At 41.2% G+C, this 26756-nt stretch overlaps 1 protein-coding gene across 3 annotated transcripts in view; it reads right to left on the reverse strand.

Moving 5' to 3' along the window:
* The window catches only part of Thrb (thyroid hormone receptor beta), a 358018-nt gene that overhangs the window by 222416 nt on the left and 108846 nt on the right, over positions 1-26756 (reverse strand). The window contains exon 1 of one of the 3 annotated variants that reach the window (XM_036199214.1): positions 11752-11807. The exons of the other annotated variants lie outside the window; for them this stretch is intronic. The gene's annotated coding sequence lies outside the window, so the exon portion shown is untranslated. Of the gene's footprint in view, positions 1-11751; positions 11808-26756 lie in introns of those variants that run through there. 3 annotated transcript variants of the gene reach the window in all.

Consider the following 26756-nt stretch of genomic DNA (forward strand, 5'->3'; position numbering starts at 1 on the left):
CCAAAGAGTATGCTATGTACATCAGAGTCCCCTGAGTGGACAGCCTCCAGACTCGCCTGACCCTCCCAGAAATGATGTGGGCATATTTTTCAGGGGATCCTTTTTCACAGAAGAGGTTCCTCCATATTGTAACTCAGTCCTGCTGTTTTTCTTGCCCTTCATCGGGGCTCTTTTCATGCCAGTATATTTGAAATTACTGCTTCCCTTAAAACTTCCATGCTCAAGCCATTTAGAATTTGCTAAACCATTTCCCCAGCAACATCCTCTCAGACTAGTGCTCTTCTTTAGTTCAAAAGCAATGCTATTCTTCTCCATTTTTTAAATGAATTTCTGGTTAGCATACAAATGTCTGACTTTTATAATGACATTTTCATATGTACATATCACTGCTCTCTTTCTTATCACCCCTCACTGCTCTCTGCTGTCCCCCTTATTTCTAGTCCTCCTCCACCACCCCAGGAGACTATTCTGCTTTCATGCCACATATTCTATTTCCTTTTCTCCGTTCCGCTCATGATGTCCTTTCTGCTTTTACATCACACACACATACTCAGAGATGGGAAAAATTAAATCTAGATTATGCATATATCTGGATAGAGAAAGAGAGAGGGAGAGGGAGAGAGAGAGAGAGAGAGAGAGAGAGAGAGAGAGAGAGAAAGAGATTGAGATTGAGAACACACAGGGTCTGTCTTTCTGAGTCTGCCTATTTTGCTTATTGGAATGATGTTCCACCCATTTCTTCAACAAATACCTGTAATTTATTCATCTTTACAGACCAATAAAATTTCACTGTGTGTATATAGACATGTTCTCATTTATCTCTTGGTATGTGTCTAGACTGGCTCCATGTGTTAGCTGTAATAGTGAACAGTGCAGTGATAAACACAGATATGCAAGTGTTTCTGGTGTGCTGATAGGGAACCTTTGGGTCAGTGCTTAGACTGGCACAGCTACCACACAGGTTTACTTTTTCCAGGCTAATTTCCAAAGCTGCTGTACCAATTTACACTCCCACATGCTAGCCAAACTGATGTCACCTGTTTTCTTGAAGATGCTCACTCTGACTTTGGTAAGATTAAAAAAAAAAAAAAAAATCAAAGTAGTGCTAATTTGCATTTCTGTGGTGGCTAACCATGTCGAACATTTGTAACAGTTTTTATTATATTTTTCCTCTTGTTTAAGGTATTATGTTTTGCAACTCATTTAAAATGTAATATGTAGTGAAAAATACAAATTAACAGTCAAATTTATAGTCATGTTAAATTTTTTAGGTATACAAAGATATCTTTCAATTAGGTAGGTAATCTTCAAATACTTCAAAAGACCTACAGAATATGGCATTTTAAATGTCTTAAGAACTTAGACTTTTCTGGACAATGAGACATGTCTGCTTCTGGTAGCACTGATTACTTAAAAGAGGATAATGAACACTGAAGAAATTCCATTTGGAGTTTGCTTTCTTTATGGCAAAAATAGACATGTGGGCAAGAAACTGCTGTTGCCTGGACTGCTTGATAATAAATTGGACATACAGTACCCATAGGAAAATGACCACTAAATTTTGCCAAAACAAGGCATAATGGTCGTTCAGATTCTTCTTCACAGGGGAGACTGACAGACATTCTTCAGGACACAGGGAGAAGCAACTGAGAGACTCTAGCCCTACAGGCTGAAGATGGATGGCTCAACATTGCAGAGGAACTTTGGGTGACTGTCCAGGCAGCCAGCTAACTCTGTCACTTCTAGAATTATGGAAGCTGTTTGCAATGCACTCCCTATTTATTCAGGTAATATTATATCCTTCTGGGGTCTTTGATGTCATTGAAGACTAGATAGTTATAATTTTTATTTGTTATGTGTAGTTAGAGTTTTCCTGCCTGGCCCACAGTCAGGACAAATCTCTCTCACCCGCCAGGCCCATAGACGCTCAGACCCAACCAAGTAAACACACAGATATCTTTCAATTGTTTACATTGTATACAAACTGTATGGTCGTGGCAGACTTCTTGTTACTGCTTCTTTTATCTTAAATTAACCCATTTCTATTAATCTATACTTTGCCATGTGGCTCGTGGCTTATCAGTACCTTATCTCTTTTTTGTCATGGCAGCTGGCTGGCAATGTCTCTCTGCAGCTGTTGTTCCTTTCTCATCAGCATTGAGAAAGTTCAAGGTTAATAAAGCACTATGCAATCTATTTCTAGGAGTCATTGTTACCTGTTGCTGTTTATTTAGCATATCCTTTAAAGTTCAATTGGATCTTTCTATGACTGCTTGTCCTGTGGCATTGTGTGGTATACCTGTAACATGCTTTATATTGTAATAAGCAAAGAACTGTCTCATTTTATTGTAGACATTTGCTGGGGCATTATCTGTCTTAATTTGTACAGGTATTCCCATGATGGCCATAACTTCTAATAGGTGTGTAATCACAGAATCAGCCTTTTCAGAACTCATAGGAGTTGCCCACTGAAATCCTGAATAGGTGTCAATGGTATGGTGTACATACTTTAATCTTCCAAATTCTGCAAAATGAAACACATCCATCTGCCAAATTTCATTTCTTTGTATACCTTTTGGATTGCTCCCTGAAGGTAATGGAGTTTGGTTATAGAAGGAACAAGTAGGACATTTTTTCACAATATCCTTACCTTGTTGCCAAGTAATGGAGAAATCCTTTTCAAACCTTTGTTATTTACATGGTGTTTCTTATGAAATTCAAAGGCTTCTAGCACATTACCTATTAGTAACTGATCAATCTCATCATTACCTTGTGCTAGAGGTCCTGGCAGACCTGTATGGGATCTGATATGTGTTATGTATATAGGATGTTCCCTTTTTCTGATGATTTCCTGCAATTGTATGAAAAATGAAGTTAATTCTGTATTATCAGGAATAAATTCAGCAGTTTCAATATGTAAAACAACTCTCTCTGCATATTGAGAGTCAGTGACTATATTGAGGGGTTTTGTGAAGTCCATCAGTACCATAAGAATGGCATACAGTTCTGCCTTTTGTACAGAGCTGTATGGACTTTGTACCACTTTACTTAAGTCTCCTGATTTGTATCCTGCTGTCCTTTCTGGACAAGCGGGACACAAGGAAAGTGACCACTATACTTTGCCAAGACAGGGTAAGATGGTCTTTCAGAATTCCTGCTTCTAAAAATGGTCTGTCAGATACTCTAGGCCTGTAGCCAATTTGAATGCACCAACGATGCTGAGAAACATTAGGTGACTTTCCAGGCTGCCAACTGTCTCTGTCTACTCTTGCAAGACTCCTGAAAGTTGCTTGCATCCTTTTCCCATTTCTCAGGTATTATTATATTCCTTCTCAGGTCTTTGATGAGGTTGAAGACTAGCATATATAGTTATAACTTAATATATATACATACATAATACCTTAGATAGAATATATTAAGTATTAGACTCAGGTTCTTTCGGATAGGACACCTTTTGAAATGATCTTTGTAACATGCCACCTACCCATGCTCTAGACTTCCCTGGATTTTAGTATGTGTTTTTTGCTTGATATTGTTTGCATTTATTGATAACCATTTCTTTGTATATAGTCTTGTATTAGGTTAGAACCTTCTTATTTAGGCAAAAGAGGGAGATGTAGTGGGTAGCCATCCCAGCATTGGCCTGGAAGTTCCAACCCCCATTGAGGCTTCAGTAATGGTCATGCCCACAAGGCGGGGTGGAGGGAGGGAGCAGAAGACCCAGGATCCAGAGGAGAGGGCTCTCTTGGTTCTGGGACCCTGGACGCTGGAGGTAGACTGAGCAGAGTTCTCCAGAGAACACCGTCAGACTGTGCCATACCTTTCCCAGACCCTGCAACCTATCCCTTCATTTGTAAGTTACCCCACAAAATAAACATCCCTTTTAACTACATGGAGGGGCTTTAATAATTTAACCAATAGTTATGATAAAAGATAAATTGGATATAAAACTTTAGACTCACAAATGTAGGATAGATGATAGAATATTTTAAATTTGCCAAATACAAATAGACTAGATATTGTAACTATAATTCTTGCTTAATAACTGTTCTATTATATGTAATTTTACTAAGTTAAAGTTAAAACCTTCCTTTTTATTAGACAGAAAAGGGGAAGTGCTATGGGACGCCAGCAGACTGGTAATACCATGGTCCTGTGGCAACATAATGATTAATAGAAATGGGTTAAGTTATAAGAGCTAGCTAGCAAGAAGCCTAGCCCATAGGCCATATAATTTGTAATTAATTATTATTTATTGATTATTTTATAAGTGCCTGCTTTTATACCTCATGACTCTGCATGTTGGGGTGCAGTTGGTAGGTGCTTCTGCTTTGCACTGGGTCCTCTGCTGGCAGCTGGGAGGAAAGCTCAAGATGACTTTTTTTTTTTTTTGCTTGTAGAACAGGTGGCTGAGTACAGGAAAGCTAAGCTCAGCCAGGAGTCACTCCCGCTCCCTCCAGCAAGGCAAGGGTCTTTGAGATTTAGATGGTAGCTAGGTTTCCAAAAGGGAAGATTCCAGAGAGCATGGAGGATGCTCAGAGCCTTGAGTGGTAGGTTAACAAATCTGTCAGTATCTCCTATGCTCTGTGTCTATCACTTGAGGAGGGTGCAGATATATCCAACTAAAGGGGCAAGTCATAGAACCCCATTTTTTAGGGAAAATTGAGAAAGAAAACTAACATGTTCTAATAGAAAAACTGTTATGTTCTATTAGTTCAAAACTAGTCAGCTTTTATTGGTTTAAAGACTCAAGACTTTCCTACAATTTCCTTTCTGCTTCTGTCATTTTCTGTCACTGAAAACTGGCCAAATATGTAACTTAAAAATATCTAATTTTTAATGACAATTTTCCAGTTGGGTTTCATTGCTTGCTGAAGCAAAATGGGCAGCTGCAGCCTTCAGTATGGCATTGGCTTTCCCATTCCTTCCTCCTGCCAGCTTCCCCGGGCTTCTTCACATCTTGCTGGCGTCTCTAGAGGGTGCAGTAGCAAAGAAAGTAAAGTCAAACTTGTTTTAGAATTTGTGAATTAGCAGCAATTTTGCATAAGAGTAGAAATGAAATTAAAACTAAAGCCCATGTTAAAGGATTAAGAATGAATATACCCTGTGAAAAGCATCAGAGTTGGTGTTTCTTGTGCTCATCTAGGAGTGGTTTCCAAGACCTCTAAGGACATGGTCCCAACCACCTTCTGCATGCTACCCTTGATCTAATCAGTCTATTTATGTCTGTCTATCTATGTATCTATGTATCTATGTATCTATGTATCTATGTATCTATCTATCTATCATCTCATGTATGTATACATGCATGTGTGTTTACACATCCATATATATATACACACACATGTGTGCTAATGCGTATGAAGGTTTGATGTTGATGTGAGATGTCTTCTCCATCTCTCCATTTATTGAGACAGGGCTGAATCTATAGCTTGCCTATCCAGCTATTCTGGCTAGCCAGCTTGCCCTGGGGATCCATCTCTGCCTCCCTAGTGCTGAGATTACAGGTGGCTAGCACATCTGTATAACTTTTACCCTGGTTCTAGGAACCCAGATTTTGGTTCTCAGACTTGCACAGCAAGTGTTTTATCCAACAGACCATCTCCAGTCCCATGTCTGTTTCCTAAATTTCAGTGATACACTTATCATCATGATACCTGGTGTCTCATTCTATTTAAATGAATGTTGTGTTACAGGTGAGAATTGTTACATTCTTTTAGAGCTGGGAACACTGCTGCTTCAAGAAGTAACCTACTACACCTACTCCTCACACATTTCTTCCAGTGTGCTTGGTGAAGAGTAGCATTATCAACCTTGTCAGCCCATCTTTGTTTGTTACGGGTGCAGAATCTCAGGCCAAAGCCCAGAATGATCAAGAGCCACACTATATCAAGTTCTCTCGACATATGCTTGTGCTGAAGATTTTATAGCATCATTCTGTATTATTGGTTCTCCAATCTGCTTGCACACTGGAAACCTGTGGAGAATTTTCTATACATACTGATTCCTTGAGTTCCTTCACTCCCAATCAATGCTGGTTTAATTTGTCAGGAGTGAGCACAGTCAGGGCATCAGGAATTTTTGAAGTTTCCAATTCTCACATGTAGTAATGCTAGCTAAGAATCACTGTGTCAGGGCCCAGAGTCCTGTAAGCTGGAAATAACCTAAAAGTCTCCTTGCCAAGGACTAGCTTTCATGGTACCAGAAGGTGTCAGGCAAGCTTCCAAAAGGCAGAGGCAAGTAACAGTCCTACCCAGCTCTGGCACCTCTAAAACACAATGGCTAGCATAGCACCATAACCCTACAGGTGCATTAGTGGCACACATACCTTGCCAGTAACCAAACAGGCTCTGTAACTGAGCTTAGGACACACTCAACAAGAGGGAAATCATGCCTGATAGAAGCCAGGGCTGGCATATATATAGAAGAACCAATAATTGCTACTTTACCAAATCAGCATAATCTCTGATTATATTATAAATATTTATATTTAAATACACAGATAAGTGTAGTCCTCAAACCCTCAATAAGGAAACATCTCTTTATAGCAAAGACCAGTACAGAAAACCAAACACAATTAAAATGCAGAGTGGAGCCCAGTCCCAATGGCTACATCTACCAAACACTCCTGCACCTGAGGTTCAGGGAACAGTGCAAAAGAGGGGCGGAAAGACTGTTCGAGCCAGAAGGCCAGCGAGTTTGTGTGAGATTGTGTCTCCCAGAAACCTACAGAGTCTCACTAACATGACTGCCTAAACAAGAGCCAAGCTTTGACAGCAACAACAGACATACTAACGTGTGTAAGTAAAGCCCAGGAGGCTACAACCCTAAACAAAGAACTGCAGGCAGCTGAGGAATATCAAGAGTGAGAGAAAAAGTGTTCCCCCAGGAAGAACACCAATTGTTCATTTAATACCAAATCACCAGCCTTGGGAATATCAGCGAATAATATTATACAGACCAATCAGTTTGTATTTATGTATTTGGGAATATATACATATATACATATGTGCTTAACAACAATTAATGAAAAAAAGAGGCCAGAAATTTGAAAGAGAGCCAGGAGGGGAATACAGGAGGGTTTAGAGGGAAGGAAGGGAAGGATAGGAGAAATTATGTAATTATATCATAATCTCAAAAAAAGAAATTTTTAAAAATTAAAAAACCACTGTGCCACATCACTAGCATGCTGGCTTGTGTGCAGTTTATGTCTGGTCCTTCCAGGGGTTTCTTGCACAAAATATCACTCAGAAAACTGTCACTGTTGCTGCTACATATGCTGATTTCTGAAAGTGTGCCTCATGTAATTTTGTCGTGCAGCCAAGGCTAAGAGCCACTGGGCTGGTTCCTGTAGTTCCGCTGGAGAAATTTGGGTACAGGTGTGACAAATATTCTGACTTTTTTTAAAGAAAAAAATCACAAACTCCAGATTTTTGAAATTAACGTTGACAACTCCACTAAAGCAATAACAATAGCAAAGCAATATGTGAGCAGAACAAATCATGCATCTCCACAGGCATGTCAAGTGTGCCAGAAAGGGCTATGCAGGTTAAAGGTCCTGTGGCCCCAAGAATCTGATTTTCATCCATGTCCCTACTACTGTAGCCTAAAAGCCTAGCTTAAGTAAAGAGTCATAGTATCCTTCCTGTCTAGGTACACAGCACCCAGTCCAGATGAGAAAGTCTCAGTAGATCACCACCTAAATCTCATAGGTGTGCCAAAATACCATAGAATATGTAACCTAAGGAAGGGGCAGGAGGTCCTCTACAGCTCTGGAAAGGGTGGTACCCTGTGAAAGCAGGCTACTATTGTGGATTCTATGAGTGGGGTGCACCACTCCATGAGGCCTAAAGGGGTCACAGGAAGATGAGAAAAGAACCAAAGGTCTACAGCAGAGAGATCAGGTGAGAGGAAGGAGTTCCACCTATTTTGCAGCAGTGGTGGCTCCTGGCATGGGCACTTGCTGCCCTCAGTGGGCAGGCAGGAGGACCCCATTCATGAAGCAGTGGTGTAAGTAGGCATGAAGGGTGGGTAACACAGAGAACAAGGCTTTCAAAGAAGCACCTGGGTTATGTCCTCTGCAATTGTCTCATGGTGATTGAGGAGATGGGGCAGGGAAAACATCAAAATCGAAGAAGGAGGAGGAAAAGGAGGACGAGAGGAAGAGGAGGAGGAGAAGCGTCAACCACTACCAATTGGGACAGTAGTTAAAAATTACCAAGGGTTTAGGACAGCCGTCAATTGCACGCAGTATATTTATCTCATCTATTCTCAGTGCAATGGCCACGTCAATGTCTTAAATATGAAGTCTGATTCTGCTTGCTCCTTCTCCAAAGTGTTTGATGGCTACTATTTGAGTCTGTAGAAGACGCAAGGTCCCTCTTCCCAGTCTGCAAATCTCTGTGTCTACCAAGTGCTCACACATCTTTCTGCTCAGGCTCTCTCTGGCCTTGCCTTCTACCCTGCTGACCCTCCTTTATTCATCCTGTCCAGCCTCACCAATCTTCTGCCTTCGCCAAGCAACAGACCTTTGTACACACCATCCTCTGGAAGGAAACTCTCTCAGGCATTGCCTCTCTATTGGCAGTTGCTCATAGCAAGATGTTTGAACCAGCACCCCCATTATCACACCCCTCTTCTTGTATCTCTCCCTAGCACTGATCCCTCAATTGTCAAAATTTCACTTACTAAATTTCAAAGCCAGTCTCTCAGATACCAGATTAAGCTTTGGGAAGGCAGACAGTTTATTCTGTTTTGTTCAGTACCACACAAACATTGGCACTTTATGACCCAACATATGTAACTTGCACAAGTACCATAATTACCACCCTGCTTTAGTAAATGCTGAAGATGGAATGAAATGACCTTCACCAAAGGTCACAGAGGAGTGAGTCAAGAGTGATGGGAATGAGGACAGTCAGACGATCCCCTACTGCATAAACACCCATGAGCCTTTCTTAGAAAAGAGAAAGACAACAGTTAGAATCTGGAAGTGGGTCGAAGGCAGGTACAGCTGTCATGGCGACAATTACTGGGAGCTGGTGGAAAAATTCAAGCTTCAATTCTGTGAGCTATGGTAATTTTTAATTTTAAGGTCAACAAATACCATTTCATTGGTTGTGGAGAGAGATCTTTGAAATGCTACAGTGATGAGAAATAAATCAGAGTTCAGTGAGCCATATTCCCTTGAGGATACATATCTCAGGCACCAACTTAGATCTTTAGTTGCTTAAGAATTTCATCCAATGAAGGCCAGCTGCAGGAGTTTCAGAATCCAAAGACACTGTTGGAAATTACCACAGCAATCATGTCCCCAGGACACTTAAAGGCCTCTGTAGAGAGCTCATTAACTCAGATCTTAATGTTTCCAACACCCTCTCATCCAAGAATAAATCAGGTATAATTCAATTCATGCCAAATACAGGGTTCCAGAGCTGACTGGCTGTGCCTAAAGCCTTAGGGGCCCTTGGTAAATATTAAGCAATCTGCTCAAGCCTTCAGTGGGTCAAAGTGCTTGGGTCCATAAGGTATTCATTTGTACAATGTTCTGAAAAACCAAGCTGTGAAGTTCAAGGAAGAGAAGAATAAAATATTTTCTTTGAACAAAATTTTTTTCAAAGATCTTTTGAAAATAGTCTGAAAAAAAGATAGACAAATAGGAAGCATCTTTTGGCAACTATATGAGGGACAAGAATTTCTTAAGTCCTTCATATAATTTAAAGACAAGAAATAAAATGGTGGCTTGACATTTTAAGCTTATTAATGTCAAGCAATAAATTTTATAATTTCAGAAAAATCATGTAGGTTAATTTTAGTAGTTGCATAATCTAACCTTGTGTGTTAAGAACAAAGAGATGAGAAAATTTGGCAGCATGCTGTCTTGAAGTGAGTGCAAATGCCCTTAAATAATTTTAAATTATTTCCATTTCTTATGTAAGTCTGACTTGTGTACTTACAGGAGAAACAACAGAGCCTGGGAAACAATCAAGGTTCAGTCTGCATGCCCATGACGCCTTGAATTATAAACACTGATCTTTGACCTCAGTCTTTATTACTCTCCTCTGTGTCACAGCACCAACATGCTCTAGCTGATCAACTTAGAAAGAGAAAAGTTCACCTGGCTCCTAGTTTCAGAGGTTCCAGTGAATGATCAGTTTGCCCCTTTGATTTGGAGCCTGTGATAAGGGGGCACACCAATGGTCCTCCAAATTCTTATGCTTGGAGAACAAAAGAGAAAGAGGGCGGAACTAGGACCTCACAATCTCCAGGCGTGACCTGCACACCTTCCACTAGGCCTCACCTGTAAGCCTCCACCATCCTTCAGCTGTACCACTCTGGGGACCAAGGTTTATGCATGGGCCTTTGGGGGCATTTCAGAAGCAAATTGCAGCAAGCCTTAATGAACCAAAACAAACACCAGATTCCATTATAAATAGCTGGCTTCTTAATGCAAATGCTTATTTAATTACTGGTGAAAAACAAGGTGTTGGCAAAGCAGTATGAGAAAAGCATATGGTGGTAGAAAAATAAGCCAGGAGAAACAAGAGTAATTTGGCAGTGGTACAGAGGTGCTGTTCTGTCTGTGTGCAGACACGTCAGCCTATGACGGAGGTCAGTTATGATGGACAGTGCCTCTCCTCTATTGTCCCATCTATTGTTGGAGTGACACCTTGACGCTGCCAACCTAGGAGTTGGGAGACAGCAGGTCAGGAAAGGAGGAAAACGCATTTCCCAGATCTCCACTGTGTGTCAAGCACGTCTCACATTAGTAACAGCAGCTGTGTGCTTGGGGGACAGCACGATAATAAGAACGTTCACCTACATGCCATTTCTGACCTTGGCACTCTTGCCATGAAGTCGATACCTTTAATTCACAGGGGAGAAAATGGACTTTGAAAGGTAAAGGAATCAATTTTACACCACTGGGTAGTGAATGAATCAGAATTCAAACCCAGGACTGAGTCCACAGCCCCGAATCAGCCTGCCTCGTTATATGTCTGAAAGCAAGATAGGACAATTTAGGTGACGTGTGCTGTTCTCTAAGGTGCTGACATGATTCACATCCAAGAGGACAGAAATGACAACAAATGAGAGTCAGCAGCTGCTACACCTCACCATACAGACAACTGAGAACAGCGTGTCCTCAAAACTCTTCTATGTGATACTCACTTACATGCGATATAAATGAATACTTACATTTACTTGTTACATGTAAGCATTTAAATGAATAAATAAACTCCTTAAAAATTTAGCTTTGCCTTCAAGAATTAACAAGTAAACAGTAACACTATCACTGAGGTGGCTGTTCAAAATATAGGAACATCTATATATAATCAGCTAGCTTTCTCCATTAGAGAGTTCATTCAAAAATATTATTCATGTCCATGTTATTTCCAGGTACAGAATTTGCCAGAAAAGCAAACTTCATGGCCTGCATGTCAGAAGTAAACCTCTTCATTTAAAAACATATTCTTTTTTTTTTTTTTCCCACATAGCATTTGCTAGAAATGTCATTTTGGTGCATATTAATTGTACAAAATACAGGGTGTCAGCACTGTGACCTTTCTGTGCACGCAGATAATGTACTTTGATCATATCCTCCCCCTTTACATTTTTCACCTCCCACCTTATTCCCAGCCCTATTCCCCCTGGCAGCCCCACTTCCGAAGGCTTTCATGCCATTTTGGAAAGTATTTCGAAGTTTACAAGCAGAATCACTGGCTGTTTCCATACAAGAATGCAGTTCCCTACCGTCTTCGGGAGCAGTTACTTGAAAGGGCGCACTAGTCCAGCAAAGCGGCTCTGCATGAAGCTCAGTCCCTACCAACTTGGAAGAGCCCAGGAGTGGGCAGGACCAGGCAGAGGGCAGTTCGGACACTCCCTCTGCCCGTGTTTGCAAGCTCCACCGCTGCAGAAAGGAAATGATTAATGCCACGGAGTTTCCAGCCAACTCTGTGTCACCGGACTGGACAAAAACAAACTAGGGCTTTCTGACCGACCAGAAGTGCTTCACTGACCTTAATAACATGGCGGCTTTGTAAGCCCCGCCCCCTCCCCGGCTCAGCCTGGAAACTTGGGCTGTAGATAAGATTCTTGGTAAAGAGCAAATCTATTAACAGCTCACTGCTATAACTGCACTGTTACTTTGGGAAGCACAAATACAACAGCTGTAAACAAGACCGTCAATCACCTCGAGGGCAGAATCGGCTAGAAAAGTCAACCTGCTCTTCTTCAAAACTTTAATTTTATTAAGAGTTTGAGCTCAAATTGATGACAGATCACATGGTATCTGCTTATGGAAGTCTCACTGAGTAATATACTTTATATTTCTTCAGACTTCTATTTTTGAAAACACATGATAATTACTAACTCATTTAGAATTTATTCTCCTCCTCAATAGTTTTATTGTATTTTCAAAGCAGTGTAAAAGAAATATCAAATGCCTTTTGTCACACGTGGAAACCTTACAAGCAAGACAAGAAAATCCTTAGGCAGGTAGTTTGTCATCAATCAAATTTATTGGCTGAACTCCCGTGCAGTGCATTTAGAAGGTCAGAATTACTTGTTTACTTGTTTTTTTTCCCAATATTGGTCATCTGGACTAGGTTTATGTTTGCATGTACTCTTGTTCTCTCAAACACACACAGAAGCAAGTATAAACATACTTAAAATACTCAGATATGAAATATTTGAAATTGGAACTTGTCTTAGAAAACTAGATCACATAATTATCATAGTCACAGCGTGTCAAGTCTAATCCACTCCCCGAAGATCACATTACCAACGTCATTTTGGAAGTGGATTCTGCCTGCGCTACGTCAGGTGTACAGGCTTATCGGCCAAATCTGGCTCAGAATGGACTTACTCCCTGGGATAAAGCAGTCTCCTCTTGTTCTACTTGGAGCTATCATTGTACCTATGGGGCGGCATGGGCAGAAACATCAGTTCTAGAAGAGAGCAAGTGAATTGGGGCAGCCAGACCCTCTCCCAGTTCACATTTGCTCCATGTTTGGGGAAGCCATGGCTGGGAAGTAGCAATGAATTAGCCTTCAAGACCCAACCCCTGCTGCTTGCTCTCTGCACCTGTTTCTTTGCCCACCAACATCTGAGTCTTTACTTCCCAGGAAGGTGGACTCTCTGACCATTCAAAGGGCAAGATGTCCCATGTACAGTGTGCTTCCTTCCACTCATGAGGACTTCCAGTTTCACACACACTTTCTGCTGTGACTATATCACAGCTGCCCCCTTTAAATAATGACAGCTGACACCTACACATTCATGATTCCTTCCATGTGTGCCAGATGTATAGAGCTGAGGGTCTAAGGTTGACGCAGATGGCAGGGTCCTCACCTTCAAAGGACTTTTGCTCCCTGGGAGATGAGGGGTAAAGAAATTCCATGCAAGTAAAGAAGGACCGAGGTCCATGAAGACAATGAAGAGGAGCTGACCCCATACTGGGCATGCTCAGAGGAGCTGTAATAGCTGGGAAGTGGTGAGAAAATGGTCAGTTTAGAGGAAAGAATTGAAAAACATCTCCAAATATTAAACACAGATTGCTCTTAGGCTGATACTAGAGAGGATGCCCTGTGGTCTCTTATGCAGTAACAATTCCATGGAAACTTTCCTCAAAGGATACACACTAACATCAGGCTTGAAGTTTCAGATTGCTGTATAATCTGGAAGGCTAGCACTTGACTCTGTAGTCAAGTTCTAGAACTGAGAGACAGTGGCCAAGGTGCGTTCTGTGTTTTCTCGCTCAGAACAAGAGTACAGTGCCTGTCGCACACTTTGAAGAGGCCTGCTTTGACTGAGAGGACTCCCACTGCAACACAGGGAGATAGCCATACATCTTCACTGGACTACTGCTGGGCTCCCAATACATCTGTGGGCGTGACAAGGACAAAAACAAGAAAGGCAAGTGAGGAGCACATGGGGAACTGTGACTGCCATGGAGTCCCATGGGGCCAACAGCTGACACTGGGATTAGAAACAAGCCCAGGGCTCACTTACAAGGAAGAAGTGGCAAACACGAGACAAGATGCAGCTGAAGCCAAGAAGGCAAGATCCTTAAAGGAACTAGACTACACACACACACTCCAAAACAGCTTGATCTGGAGCTCACAGGAGGTGATCACTAGCACCATGTCAGGGATTCTTAGCCTTTGTAGCTACTTTACAACTATGAGACTCTTCCCCATATCTTATGTGGATAATTGGATCCTTCTAGAACTGCTGTATGTAAGGAAAAGCAAAACGGCCTTCATCCAGTACAATGCAGTGTGACAGTCACATGAACTGCAAATCAAACAAGACTAGGCACACACTACACTGCTAAGCCATCACAGAGCTGCAGAGGTTGAAGAAAATGAGGAAAGGCTCCCTTGGGCAGTTCTCCTCATTGCTACTGACCTGACATGAACAACCAATGAGCATCTAGCTGAGTCCCCCTTCCTTCCCTTCCCTTCCCTTCCCTTCCCTTCCCTTCCCTTCCCTTCCCTTCCCTTCCCTTCCCTTTCCTTTCCTTCCCTTCCCTTCTCTTCCCTTCCCTTCTTTCCTCTGTCCATGTGTGTTTTCTCCCTCAGAAGCCAAATGAGCATGCTGTGGACAGCTGTTTGGATCACACCACTTTCCTGCTTCCTGAATGCCTAGACCAAAAATGAACTCTTCTAATTCCATGCATGGAGTTTCTATTTCATTCACCTAACTAGGAGATGCATATTGTTTCAGGGCTTGTCTGAAGTCCAGATTTCCCTTCCTCAACCTTTGCATTGTTAAGTAGAGTCTAGAGAGGCTCAGGGCACAGGTCAGATTATAAACAGTGTAATCAGTATCAGTCACTTCACAGATTAGTCATGGTAAACACCATGTCGATATCACCTTTAAATCACCATCATTCCATAGAGACATCTCCTGTGTTTGCATCAGCATCAGAAGGCATATGTGCACTTCAGGATGGTGAAGGCGAAAGAGAGGCAGGGAGAATCACCCTCATATGTGCTATGTCAGCCACAGGGTGACTCTTCATGCTGCCTCACATCTACTCACCCTAACTCTTCAGGAGCTTCCCCACTCATCTTACAAAAGGAAAGGAGGGATTAAGCAAGGCGTCCCTGGTTCTCTGGCTTGAGACGAGCTAAGTAGAGGACTGAATTTGCATTCATATTGTTTCAGACAAATCTTAATGGTGCATATTGCTTCCTCACAGGTAATCCTACATTTTGGGAACAATTTCAGACAGAAGAGATAAGAGGAAAAAAAACAGTGAGAACAATTCTCATAGAAAGACACCTCAAGATAGAAGTCTATCTGTTGGTATAACTTTCACATAACTGAGGCTGTATTCCAGTCCCAGGCTGACCAGCTTCTAAACAATCCCCTCCTCTCTATAATAACAGCAGACAGACTAAATACAGGCATTTCACATTGAACTAACATCTGTACTTACCAAGCAAAAATGTTTCATTTCTCTTCCTACCCTCTACCATATATTCTGTTCCAGATGTCACATACTATGACATAAACAAAATAATTCAAAAAGGATTCTGTGGACTGTCCATCATGGGGGAAAAAAGCCCTTCATTTTTCATGTCTTTAAACACCTAACACACTTCACAGAGTTGGGACACACATAGTACCAAAGGCACTGAGCATCATACCAGAGTTTTAGGAACTAACTCTGGAAGCTGAGTCTCACGTACTGGGTCCAATATATCTGGGAGTTCTTTAGATCAGCTTTTCTGGGAATTTAGGATGATTCAAACATAAGTAATAGAGAATACGACTTTGGACCAGTGTACACTACAAAGGCTCAGAAGGAAGTTCACAACTGTTTGAGCCAGATCAACATGACAATATTTTCCAGAGAGAACATTTTAGAACTGAGATTGTTTATAAGTAGGTATGCTGATACTGCCAGCTGTCTGTCTGTCAGCGGTCATCATTCCAGCTAGTCAATTTATTCTTTGAAATAGTTAATTACTGAGTGCTAAATAAACTCGATTTGTATGTAACTTTCCAAAGAGCCCAGGAAAGAGAATTATTATTAGCCCCATTTTCCAGGTGAACAAACAAGGCTCAGGGCAGATGAGACACTTCAACAAAGTCAAGAAACCAGTGAGTGATGGAGCAGGACCTCCTAGATGGTTTAATTCCTAAATGCATTGTCTTATTTCTAATAAATGGAAGGCTTCGAGATCCTGGCTGCACCACATAAACAACCAAGTCAGCTTAAGATTAAGAAACCCATCAGAAAGGCACACATTTCTCTTTTTGCAGCATTAAAGAGGATATTTTTAACTAACAGCCCTAGAGGCGCTGATTGACACCATTGAGGGTCTAAGTCCACAGGAAGGAGGTTTTCAACTGAATGAACATAAGGCTGAGACACGATCCTACCATCTCACTAACTAAAAGATTTATGGAAGTTTCATTTTTCTTACTACTGATAATTTGTTAATAAACCATATCACTTGTGAACTAGTCTTTGGATTTTATTGGAAAGCTACTGTAGAAATTGTTGTCGATGTTAGAATTATATATGGTTTCATTTCTATCTACAGCCTCATGTGGGTGTGATGCACCAGGATGGGGGGGGAATTATTGAGCTTTTTTTTTTTTTTTTTAAAAAATATATTTATTTTTTTCATATGGATATTTGTGTTTTAATTTTACATATCAGCCATGGGTTCCCCTGTCCTCCCCGCTCCCACCCCCACCTTCGCCCCAGTACCTACCCCCGATTCCCATCTCCTCCAGGGCAAAGACTCCCCTGGGGATTCAGCTCAACCTGGTAGATTCAGTACAGGCAGGTCCAGTCTCCTCCTTCCAGGCTGAACAAAATGTCCCCGCATAAGCCCCAGGTTCCAAACAGCCAGCTCATGCACTAAGGACAGGTCTGGGTCCCACTGCCTGGGTGCCTCCCACACAGTTCAAGCTATTCAGTTGTCTCACTTATCCAGTGGGCCTGATCCAGTTGGGGGCTCCACAGCTTTTCGTTCATAATTCTTGTGTTTCCATTAGTTTGGCTATTTGTCCCTGTGATTTTTCTAATCTTGGTCTCAACAATTCACACTCTTAAAATCCCTCCTCTTTCTTGACAATTGGACTCCTGGAGCTCCACCTGGGGCCTGGCCAAGGATCTCTGCATCCACTTCCATCAGTTATTGGATGAGAGTTCTAGCACAACAGTTAGGGTATTTGGCCATCTGATCACCAGACTAGGTCAGTTTGGGCTTTCTCTCAACCATTGCCAGTAGTCTACAGTGGATGTATCATTGTGGATTTCTGTGGACCTCTACAGCACTCTGCCTCTTCCTGTTCTCATGTGGTCTTCAGTTATCATGGTCTGTTATGGATCAAAGACCTCAATATAAATCCAGTTACTCTGAACCTGATAGAAGAGAAAGTGGGAATTAGTCTTGAATGCATTGGCATAGGAGATCACTTCCTAAATATAACACCAGTAGCACAGACACTGAGAGAAACAGTCAATCAATGGGACCTCTTGAAGCTGAGAAGCTTTTGCAGAGCAAAGGACACTGTCAACAAGACAAAGCGACAGCCTACACAATGGGAAAAGGTCTTCACCAACCCCACATCTGACAGAGGGCTGATATCCAGAATATATAAAGAACTCAAGAAATTTGACATCAAAATGCCCAACAGTCCAATAAAAATATGGGCTATAGAACTAAACAGAGAATTCTCAACAGAGGAAGCTCAAATGGCTAAAAGACATTTAAGGAATTGCTCAACATCCCTTATTATCTGGGAAATGCAAATCAAAACAACTCTGAGATACCACCTTACACCTGTCAGAATGGTTAAGATCAAAAACACAGAAGACAGCTTATGCTGGAGAGGATGTGGAGTAAGGGGAACTCTCCTCCACTGCTGGTGGGAATGCAAGCTTGTACAGCCACTTTGGAAATCAATATGGCGCTTCCTTAAAAAATTGGGAGTCCATCTCCCCCAAGACCCAGCTATACCACTCTTGGGCATATACCCAAGGAATGCTCAATCATATCACAAGGGCATTTGCTCAGCTATGTTCATATCAGCATTATTTGTAATAGCCAGAACCTGGAAAAAACCTAGATGCCCTTCAACTGAAGAATGGATAAAGAAAATATGGTACCTATACATAATGGAGTACTACTCAGCAGAGAAAAACAATGACATCATGAGGTTTGCAGGCAAATGGATGGATCTAGAAAAAATCATCCTGAGTGAGGTAACCCAGACTCAGAAAGACAAACATGGTATGTACTCACTCATAGTAGGATACTAGATGTAAAACAAAGATGACTAGACTGCTACTCACAACTCCAGGGAGGCTACCTAGAAAACAGGACCCTGAGAAAGACACAGGGATCACCCAATGACAGAGAAATAGACGAGACCTACATGAACAACCTGGACATGAGTGGGGGGTAATGAAGGGCAAGGTTCAAGGGAAAGAAAGCTTAGGGGAGCAGGAGATCCCAGTGGGATCAATAACAGAAAGGGAGAACAAGGACTATTGAGCTTTTTAACACCTTCTTGAAGAAGAAATCCAGACCCTACTCCTCACCTGTGCTTTGTTACAGGGACTTCAGAAGATATGTGATGCCATATATATGTCAGGCTGACTAGGATACACAGTTTCCTTTCAGTACACAGAGGCCTTACTGGGAACCCTGGGGCATTTTCTAATCTATAGCATAATTTAAAAGAACCACCCTGAATCCATTTCAAGGTAGTTCAATCTATGTTTGATATTTAAGAGACTTTACAAGGATATGCACTCTAGGGTTGACAACAGCTGGTCTGGATGGTATTATTTCTAACGTTTTGCTTGTAGCAGAGTGGGTCCAGTCCCTGTTCATCATATTCTCTCTCCACTCTCCTAATAAATATGGAACCATAACCCAGCCACTTCCATTGGGAACTTCTGTTTTCAGAGTTCTTTCACATAAATGTGAAAAGCTGTGGGCAGGCAGAGCAGATGTTGGCTTCCATATCTAATAGATGAGAAAACTGCAGCTTACAATGTTTAATAGAGAATCTGAGTTGTAATTTAAATTTTTCTACTTAGTGTTATATGGTAAAATACCACCCTCATGAAAATTCAATTCATAACATTTTCTCACTTTTCAGGTAAAATAATCCAATCACAATTAATTTTAACCTACTACCAAGATGTCACTGAAGGGAAAGCTGGAGAGATGTGCCAAACTGGCATTGCTCTACTGTGGTGCCTCCAGCTCCTAACAGCTACTTTTTATAAGCCGTTTAATTAAGGATATATGACATTGAATCAAAGCAAATGTTTGGCTCAGTGTCTTGGAAAAAAAGTCTTGAATCCGACTGGAGTTCTCTTATGAAGAAGTCAGTCATAGACATTTCTTCTGTATGTGGTGATATGATTGAGTTCTGATGATCTCTGGTTACAACTGCATGGGCAAGTACTGGCCCTGGAATGATCTTTACAGAGTCAGAAATCTGCAACCATTTTATTCCAATCACACGGACACTATTTCTTGTCAAACATCTCAAGGTACATCAAGCATTTCACTTGCTTGTCTGGCTATGCCTATTGTAGAGTAAGGGCATGCCAAGTCTAGGGAACTGAATAAAATGTTCAAAGTCAAATTGTGTACGAGACTCCTGCACTCCCAATCTTTGTCTATCACCCTGAAAAAGAAAGCCTTCTGGGAAGTGTGGCAGAGGGTAAGGAATTTGCAAAGATAGTAACATGGTATATAAAAGATGTGAACGTGGTAGGCTACCAGGCATTCTTTGAGGTCTGTTTTTGCCATGACTTCAGAATATGCCCCCATGGAATCTCAAGGAGCCTAAATGATTCAATGCTAAGATACAATTGGAAAACAACACTCTGGACTCACCCCCACCACCATTGTGAATTCAAACAGCTTTGCAAAAATCCATCAGTTTTATACACTGGGTACAAAATAATGTTTACTTTAAAGAAATGGTTCTATGCCTTAAAATGTTGGAGAACAGCAACATAGAGCAGATCTAAATAACTAATTTTCCACAAAGCTGTTTGGTTCTTACAGATGACAGGACTCTCTCTGGCTGCTCTTTGCCCATGATCTGAAGCAACACATGCTTGCAGACTCACTGGTGGTGAGTCGGTGACACAGACTCTGTGGGAACCCAGTCCTATACCTAACCTAATCCTTGCGAAAAGCACAGGAATCCTCAGTGCAGGGCACTGTGACTGCAAGGGTGCATTTCCAGTCACATGACCTCCCAAACAGCCAGATTCTCCAGGTCCTCAGCTGACACCTTGGAGGTCAGCCATGAGTCCTGGCTGCTGGAACAAATATATAAAGGTGACCATTTTCCCGACATCTGCTGGGGTGACACCCTGATAGGCCACACAGACCTTTGAAAAGCTGTCTATGAAGGCAGACTGGACAGTAGGGAATCAAACAATAGTAATCAAAATAAACAGGCTTTCAGACTTATAAACACATAGTCACCCCATAATGCGCTTCAGATAGAAAATGAAGAAACAAATACATTTCTCAATTAGCTAAAGTAATTCAACTATTTCAAGTAGAAAAGAAAGACAGGGAACCAGCTGAGTCAAATAATGCATATTTAATTGTACTGTAGTGACTTTGGGGCTTCTCAGGACAAATATTAAATATGAAATATTTCCAGAGCCAACACGTATATGTATGGCTAAAGAGAAACTATACTCAAGTATTTATATTAAAACAAATATTCTTTTTGAAGATACAAATGGATATAGAAAGTGCTATAGATATATTATTAGTTTCTATGCTGCTTTAAAGTATTTAAACACGTATTCAGATATATGTTTATGTGTGTGTGTGTGTCTATAGTGTTTTTGATTTGTTTCCTTTTGTTTCAGTACTGGGGTCATTGAGGTATGTACTGTACCATTGAGGTTTACCTCCAGTCCTTTTAAAAGACTCCTAATATGCTGTATAACTTCCTGTTAGAATAAAAAGACTTGAAGACTAGTATGGTAATTTTTATAGCAATTATGTATTAACATTCGATAATGAAGCCCATCCCTTTGTTGCTAAAAAAATCAAATAAAACAAGCAATTACATAATTAAAAAATTTCAAACTTGATAAAATAAAGTTAGATTACTAATATTTACTAGGATTAAAATTTTTAAGCATTATATATTTATCTAAATTTTATGGTATGAAAGGAACTGGGCAGAATGGAGAAGGGAGGGTTTCATTCATCTGTGTGGCTTTCCTTTAAAGTTGTCTGTAATGGAAGGAGACAGTCATGCCTCCTGGATGGAGCACACAGAGCAGCATCTTAGTAAACTCCAGAGCAGAGGCAGAGCTAGAAATGCTTCTCCATCTCCAAAGCATGCATGACCATCCTTGCTCCAAAGACACATTATATTCTGGCCAGGCATACAAATGCTAATTGTGCTTAAAATAGTTAGTCCATTGTTCTCAATAGGTTGTAAACCTTGATGATAAAGCTGTTAATAATACTGGAGATGCAACGCTCAAATATACGAATCCTTTCCACATAGCTATCTCCATACCACTTCATAAAGATTCAAGTTCTATGACTGAAGTGTTCTTTAAAAAGAAAGAAATGTAAATATCCTTTAAAAGAACAATAGTTAACAGCCATACTTAAGAAGCATGCACTTTCTTTCAAATAACAATTTTGGTTTGGTTGCTCTGTTATATATTTTCTGATTCTAATAGTTGTCTATTCAGAAAGAAAGAGGAAATGCTATCAGAGGTATGATTAAATGTCACCAAATTTTCCTATCCTCCATTACCATACCGATGAAAAGTAGCAAGTCTGGAAAATTTTGTGTGTATCACCACAACTGTCAAAGGTTACTTGTGTTCTATTTTATATGCACAGGTATTGAGACTGGCTGGAACTTGAACAGATCCTCTAATAGTAAGCCCACCTCCCTGTCCATTTCTGTGAAGTTCTTTTACTAGATGTTCATAACCATCAGAGAGAAAATAGGGAGAAAACAGACAACAAAAGAGACGAATAATGAAAAGGTTACTCATTTTCCCTCAAGGAGTTTCTCCAAGCTACATACCCTTAAGTCCTTTAAAGACGCTGTTGGTGGGAGTGCACCTTTTTTTTTATTGTTTGGGAAACCTCTGTGCTGAGTTCCATAGTAGCTACATAATTTTATATTCCTCCTAGCAGTGGGATAAGGCTTCCTCTTTTCTCACATCTCCTAAGCATCTGTTACAATTTGTTTTCATGGGGATAATTATTCCAACTGGGTAAGATGATAGCTGTATGATCCAGCTCTCCCACTCCTGGGCACATACCTGAAGGAATCTAAGTCCATCTACAATGATGGGGCTTGGCTATCCCACTCTTGAACATACCCCTGAAGGACTTCGAGTCGATATACAACCAAGTGACTGGGCTCTCCCACTGCGGCTTAGAGTCCTACAGGAGTCAGCATGTCACAGAGTTACTTCACAGTCATGCTTTATTGCTACACTGGCCATAATAACTAAGAAATGTAACCAAAATATAACCATCCATCAATAGATGAATGCACAAAGAAAATATACTTCAAATGGAATTAGTCATAGGAAAACTGAAATCATTACATTTGCAAGATCATAGATGAACTGGAAATTACTATGGTACTTGGAATAAGAGATAAACATCACCTTTCCCCTTATATATGGGACGTAGCTTTAAAATACATGCATGTGTCTATGTATCTATGTATCTATGTATCTATGTATCTATGTATCTATCTATCTATCTATCTATCTATCTATATCTATATATATATATATATAAATAAATTTATACATGTATGTACATATGGGTGGGAGGTCATGAAATGAGAAAGGAGACTGTGAGGCAGGGAAAAGATCCTAAGTGAGATGTGGAGAGTGAGATTATATATGTGGCATGAAAGTGGAAATGGGCCTATTAGGGGGAGAGAGAAGACCATGGTGGGGGGAAGGAGCACAGGAGAAGAATCTGCAAGAACAAGGCCTATATGAAAATACTATTACTGTGTATACTGATTTTTAAATATTAACTTTAAAAGAGGCCTAAGCTTGTCTTCAGCATTTCAGCAAGCTTCCTGTAGATATGAGGGGGCTTATAAGATGAAACTAAGGTTAGTCAGTAGTCAGATGTATTTATACTTCTGTCAGAGTGTGTGTGTGTGTGTGTGTGTGTGTGTGTGTGTGTGTGTGTGTGTGTGTGTGTGTGTGTGTGTCTTGGGGAATATAGGCACCTTTGCACATGAAGAGGCCACAGGATGACATTGTGGGTCCTGCTTTATCACTCTATTTCCTATTTTCTTAAGTAAAAGTCTCTCTTATAGAACTTGGTGCTAGGCTGGTGGCCAATAAACCCAAGTGATCTTCCTGCTTCTGACTCCCACAGAGCTGAAGTGATAGCCATGTGTGACCATGCTCAGTTTTCACCCGCATTCTCCGGATCCCAACTTGGACCTCATGCTTGTATAGCAAATACACTTACTTACCCACTGGTCCATCTCTCCAACCCTCCCCAACAACAGGTTCTAATTGCATCTGTAGGGGCGAGGGGAACAGAGCATGCTGCAAACTTGCCCAGAAATGTTTGAAGGCACAACTGCACAGTGGAGGTGACTGGGAGTGGATCCTCCAGGAAGGACAGCAGGGAAGACAAATGCAACCTCATTTTTGGCTTTCTGCTTTTGGATACTTTCAAATCATACGTCTGAACAGTGGGTCCCGAAGAGAGACAATGTGGATGAAGGAAACAGCTCAGGGTTTCCAGTGGCAGACATGACAGGTACCTGTGGGTTAGGGTAGAAGGGTGAGCTCCCATGGCAACCATCTCCAAAAGTAAGCAAAGTGCATGTCCCACCACTGGTTCAGCTCTGTGAACAGGCGTGTCTTTGCGCTACTGTGTAATGAGATGCTGGTGTGCCAATCCACTGGACAGGGACCCTGCCCAGTGCTCTCTGGATTCAAGTTGGACTCCAGAAAGCAATGCCTTTGCTGGGGCAGGGTGACCCTGGTCCTAAGAAAGCCTGAAACCAAACTTCAATTAGTTCCAGCTGACTTGTCAGAAAACGAAATGCCTAAAGCAACAAATCTCATCATTCTTTCAGGAAATGACATTCAATGTCTGAAAATGGTCATGTCCACAACACTCATCAGAACACTGACACTCATGGCACACGTGCTTTGCCTGACCTCTGAAGTGGGATGTCATGGCTTCTTCCTCTTTACATCTCTCTCCTAATTCTATGAAGTCAAATTCACAAGGAGTACATGTTTGTAGTCCCAGCATTCCAGAGACTGAAGCAGGAAGAATAGCGTTTGAGGTCAGCCCGGGCTTGTCAAAAACACTAGCAGCATACGCTTAGATGCAGTCCGTTGCCTAGTATGCACAAAGCCCTGAGCTCATCCCCAGCACTGCAGAAAACAGTCTATATTCCAATACTTAAAATGTCGCAGCAGGAGGATCAGAAATTCAATGTCATCCCCAGCTACATAGTGAGGCCAAACTGGCTATGTGAGGTCATGTGACCAAACAAATAAACAGACAAGAACGCAAGCTTACAACCAGAGCATCCTTCCTTCTCAGAGGGGACACTAAAAGTGGTTCATTCAGTTTCCTCCATTCTCACTAGTGGCTCAGGGACTGGGGAAAACAACATTCTACTTCTTGGAGGGACAGATGCACAAATGACCCAGTCTGGATCAATGGGTGCCATCTTCTTGAGCACTGGTTCAGTGTGTGTCATTATTGGGCTAGTACAATATGGGAGTGGTTTATTAGCAGTGTCATGTATACTGCATAACAAATCTGCATAATAGATGGGGAAGGAGATGTGGCCATAGTGACACACTGACATCCTCAGATGTAGTCTTGTCAAAAGGACTTCGGGAACCGGGTATGGTAAGATTCAGAATTCTAGGTCTAGGTTACTAAGCAGTAACAGTCCTGATGGGACCTTGGATGCTCAGAATATGGTATGTATCATACTCTGGGTGAATAGAACTTCCTAGAGAACCCACTCCTGATAACTGGATAGATACAGGCAGTCTTAGTTCCTTGCTATAAAGCTGTATTATCATGGGCCCATCTCCCCCTGTCCCCACACAATGGAAAAGAAACCTTCTGGGTCTTCCTAGCTGGAAATTCCATGAGGCCTAGAAATTGGAGACTTTGAAACCAGCTAATTTATAAGTGACTTGTGTAAGCCAAGAAAGGAGGGACTTTAGATTAGAGATTCGGGCCCTCTTGACAAAGCTTGGAAAGAGCTCATGTGGCTTCTTAATGCCCCAATTTGCTGATTCTTTGGGCATTTTTTTCTCCTCTTGTTTGCACTCCCTTTTCAAGTAACATAGGGTCCAAAGGGCATCATTGTAAATAAGACAAACTGGATGAGGAAGTTATTATGCCTCAAATATGATATGGAACAAATCATACTCTTTCAACTTTTAATCAGCAAACTTACTAACAATGTCTTAGAAATGATATTGTGAACACAAAGGAGAAAATACTGTGTAACTACTGGGATAACTGTAATAAAATTTTATCTCCTAGTTGATTTGCTATCTCTGTTACATTCGCCAAGAATGCCATAATGAATGAATTAGGTCCTAAGACAGCTCTTGAATTGTTCTGAGACTGTATGGGTTAGTGAGAAATTCCTATTGTGGTGAAGAGAGCCTGTTACATAGCACCTAAACCTGTGCACATGGAGAGCATAGCTCTTGGAAGTAGGAACCAGAAGTACCTGTGAAAGCAAGACTGAGGAAGCTGTGACCACCTTAGGTATCTATTTTCTAACTTGACGACCTTGCAGTTTAGTAGGACATGGGCCCCTGAGCCCTTTGTCTGCAGAAAAGAAGCAATTGACAAAAGCTCTCATGGAGACATGAGAGAGGCATGGGCAACACATAGGAAATATGAGAACTAACGAGTGTGAGATCAGAAATTCATTACCATGTATAATTTATTTATTTTTATTTATTTAAAGAACTGACATTACTCACAAATAATTTACTATATAAATTTTATTCTCAATTGTCTTTTTTATAAATGATTATATTAAGATAAAGTTTAGGGTGAAAAGTACAAGCATAAAGAAAATTAAACAACTTACCAAATTCCATAATACAAATATAACTATGTCTTTATAATTACGTACAAAAGCCAAGAGAAACACCTGACTCAGAGTCCTTGAAATGGAGAGGATTAAGGTCTGTCATGCAAAGGACTTGGGTGTTTATTGTTTGCATTGTCTAGACCAGTTCCCCCTTCCAAGAACAGAAGGTATTAGAAAGGCAATCCTTACTCAGCACAAGGATTCTGGGATGAACCTGACAGTTTGGAAGTGTGGCTCAGCAAGTAAGCTTTTAATCTCCCTGCTGTCTCACAGAGCAGAGCTGAGCATCTGAACTGTTTATAAGTAAATGTGAATGAACTCTTCATCTCCACCCTACAGCTCCAGGAAGGGCAGGCTATCCTGGCAGCTAGCTCACTGGCTCTGGAATCTCAGTAGTTCACAGCAAACCTATTGTTAGTCTTCCTGACCCCTGCTATTTCCTGGTCTCCTTTGCCTCCTTTAAAAATCACTATTATCACCATTACCCAGCTTCTTTGGTGGAGAAAGCTAACTCCAGCCTTTACTTTCCGCTCTACATGCCTCTTTGCTGCTCAGTGGGTCAGAACCCATCAGAATTCCTATCTACTCTTTCTATTTCATATCCTGGCTTTGCTCTGCCTGTG

This window comes from Onychomys torridus, chromosome 9 (genome assembly GCF_903995425.1).
Source record: "Onychomys torridus chromosome 9, mOncTor1.1, whole genome shotgun sequence".
In the NCBI taxonomy this organism is placed as follows: domain Eukaryota; kingdom Metazoa; phylum Chordata; class Mammalia; order Rodentia; family Cricetidae; genus Onychomys; species Onychomys torridus.